This window comes from Lolium rigidum, chromosome 2 (assembly GCF_022539505.1).
Source record: "Lolium rigidum isolate FL_2022 chromosome 2, APGP_CSIRO_Lrig_0.1, whole genome shotgun sequence".
Lineage (NCBI taxonomy): Eukaryota > Viridiplantae > Streptophyta > Magnoliopsida > Poales > Poaceae > Lolium > Lolium rigidum.
In genome coordinates, this window is record NC_061509.1 from 246,766,449 (window position 1) to 246,769,668 (window position 3,220).

The 3,220-nt window shown below is 59.9% G+C and overlaps 1 pseudogene; it reads left to right on the forward strand.

The window, feature by feature from the left end:
- The first annotated feature begins 616 nt into the window (after nt 1-616).
- LOC124690735 lies at nt 617-2,573 on the forward strand (annotated as a pseudogene).
- The last annotated feature ends 647 nt before the right edge of the window (nt 2,574-3,220 follow it).

Consider the following 3,220-nt stretch of genomic DNA (forward strand, 5'->3'; position numbering starts at 1 on the left):
GGGTCCCTAGCCGGCGGTGGCAGGGGAAGACGGCGAAGCCATGGCCGAAAGGTGGCGAGGGAAGAAGGGTCAGAGGAAGCCGTGGCCGCGCCGGTCGACGGCCAGCACGGCTCGCCGGCGGCAGGAGTTTGGTCGTCGGGTAAGACGGTTTGGCGGCGGTCGTGGGGATGGTGGGTACACCGGCGGCGCGAATTGCGGAGAGAGGCGGCGGCGGTTGGGAGACTCCGGCACCGGAAGGAGGCGCGTGGTGGTCGGGGGATAATTGGGTAGGTGGGACATCGGAGAAGAAGGAGCGTGGTGGGCGTGGGGATGGTTTTTTTTTTTTTTGCTTGGATCAGTACGGCTGTGCGGAGCGAGTTTTCCGGATCACGTCTCTTATAAGAGTGGGCGGTGCTCAAAATAATATTCTGAGCACCGGTTGCAAAATAGTGTAACCCATATATATATATATATATATATATATATATATATATATATATATATATATATAGACAAAAGTTTTCGTATGTAACCTTTCCCTGGTGCTAGCTATCATTGCCGTTCACATGTTTGCCAAGATCCGTGCAAAGAATAGTCAATTCATTTCTAAATAGGAAGACTTTGATTTAGTGGACCAATGCACTGCATGCTAGCTCTGATTGCGTCAGGTCATGGTATGACCCGCACCCTGAGCACTCTGCCTAATATTAACGTTGGGCTCGTCGTGTTTCGTTCAGACTGTGTGTATCCGTTGGACTTGTTTCGTAGTGCCCGTCGCTTCTCAACAGTGTGACTTTGCATATATCGCGCCAACCGTCCCGTGGCAAGAGTTCTCGCTTTTCTCTCACCGTTTCCCTCATCCACATCTCTAGCACTCCGGTCACCTATCGTCTGCCGCGTCAGAGCGCTCCTTCGACTCCGCCTCGGCGCTCGCATCACCGCGGGTCGACGCACGCAGCCATCCCCACGGCGGCCGCCAAGCTCGAGGCGGCAGCTGGCGGCATTAGCGGCGGCCAAGCACGCGGCCGGCGCCATCCTCGTCGAGCTGCAGCAGGGCAGGGGCACGCGGTCAGGGCGCACAGCGTGGAGATGCCCCGGCGAGCTCGGCCTCGTCGCCCAGGCGCCCCGCCGATATGCCCGCTCTCATGGCCGAACTCGCCAAGCCCATGACGGCGGCAACATTCCTGCGCTTGTTGGTCCGCGCGGCCTGGAGCTCTTGCCGGAGCCGCTCTCGTCCCCGTTGCCGTACATGCCGTCGCCGTGTGTGAACCTCCCGGGGCTCGGCGCCGGGTCCACCATGGCCGGAACGGGCGAGACAGGGCTGCTGGGGTCGCTGGTCTAGACGGACGGGCGCGTGTACTCGCTCGCCGCGGCGGGGACCTGCTCTACACCAGCACCGACTCCAAGAACGTGCGGGTGTGGAAGGACCAGCGGGAGTTCGCCGGGTTCAAGTGCGGGAGCGGCCTCGTCAAGGCGATCATGGTCGCCGGGGACGGCAGGATCTTCACGGGCCACCGGGACGGCAAGGTCCACGTCCGGCGCGCCTTCGCCGACGACCCCGCCATGCACAAGCGCGTCGGTTCGCTCCCGTGGCTCGGGGAGCTGCTGCGGAGCTCCGTTCGCCCCTCGCAATACGTGGAGACGGGCCGGCGGAAGCGGAGCTCGCTCCGGCTCGACACTTGGACGCCGTGTCCTGTCTCAGCCTGGACGCCGAGGCCGGGGTGATATACTCCGGGTCCTGGGATCGGACCTTCAAGGTGTGGCGCATGGCCGACTCGCGGTGCCTCGAGTCCGTGCGCGCCCACGACGACGCGGTGAACCCGGTGGCGGCCGCAGGGTTCGACGCGCTGGCCTCCACGGGCTCGGCCGACGGCACGGTTAAGGTGTGGCGGCGGGAGGCCGGGAAGGGAGGCGCGACCAGGCACGTCATGGAGCGGGTGCTGCGCAAGGCCGACGGCGCGGTCACCGCCATCGCCGTGGCGTCCGAGGCACGGGTCGTGTACGTCGCGTCGTCGGACAGGGCCGTGACGCCCTGTCAGTGGCGGCAAGGAGCTGCTCGGGAGAGCGCGCCGAGGTACGGCGGCGCGCTGCGCGGGCATAGGATGGCCGTCCTACCACTCGCCGTCGCCGGGCGCGTGGTGGTGAGCGGGTCCGCCGACCGGACCATATGCGTGTGGCGCCGCGATGAAGGCGCCGACCACTCCCCCCTCGACGTGTTGGCCGGCCACACGGGCCCGGTGAAGTGCGTGGCCATGGACGAGGAGGAGTCCCTGGACGCGGACAGGCACCGCCGGTGGGTGGTGTACAGCGGCAGCCTCGACGGGTCCGTCAATGTGTGGCGCGTGTCCGACGCGCCGGATGCGGAGGCGACGATGGGGCGGACGCCAGCGCACGTGTGGAAGGGCTCGCCGTCGATATGCCCGCTCTCATGGCCGAGCTCGCCAAGCCCATGGCGGCGGCCGCACCCCTGCGCTTGTTGGTCCGCGCGGCCTGGAGCTCGTGCCGGAGCAGCTCTCGTCCTTGGCGAGCGCACAGGGCCTGTGGCACGAGGCCTGGAGCTCTCGCTGGAACAGTTTATAATGTTTACAAGCTGAATTTGGCAAAATCCTTGATGGATATGGCAGAATCATAGAGCTCTTTGGTTTGCAAAAGTTAAGATGCAGGTCAGAAAGCAATGCTCCCAAAAGAATTGGGTCTTAGATTGCATTCTGATACCATCTGAATATGCAAGATGCAGGACGGCTCACATGAACATGTTTTTGTTTTTTAAACGGGGGAATAGCCCCATTATCTGCATCCAAGCTCACATGAACATGTTTACTCACGAGATCCAAGTAATGAACTGAACCTCTGAAATTACTCACGAGATCCAAGTAATGAACTGAACCTCTGAAATTACTCTCAGTATGTGGTGAATTCTGCTAATTATTCAGTGCAACGAGGACTCCACACACAACAGTACCTTGACCTGATGGTCATTTCATATGGTTGAGGTTGACCATAGGGTACATAAGAATTTAGACCAGAGTGACGGATGAATTTTTACGAAGGTGCTTAACAAGTTGACGTTTGGCATCGGACCGATCTTAGGCAGTTTTGGTGCCGGATATATTTTTAGAAGGGTGCTTGAACAGCTAAGTTGTGGTGCCGAATAATGTGTCGATGTAGGTGCTTGTATAACATTTCAATTCTCTATCCTAAGTACCGAATGTTCTATTAGTGGAGTACGATATATACCTAA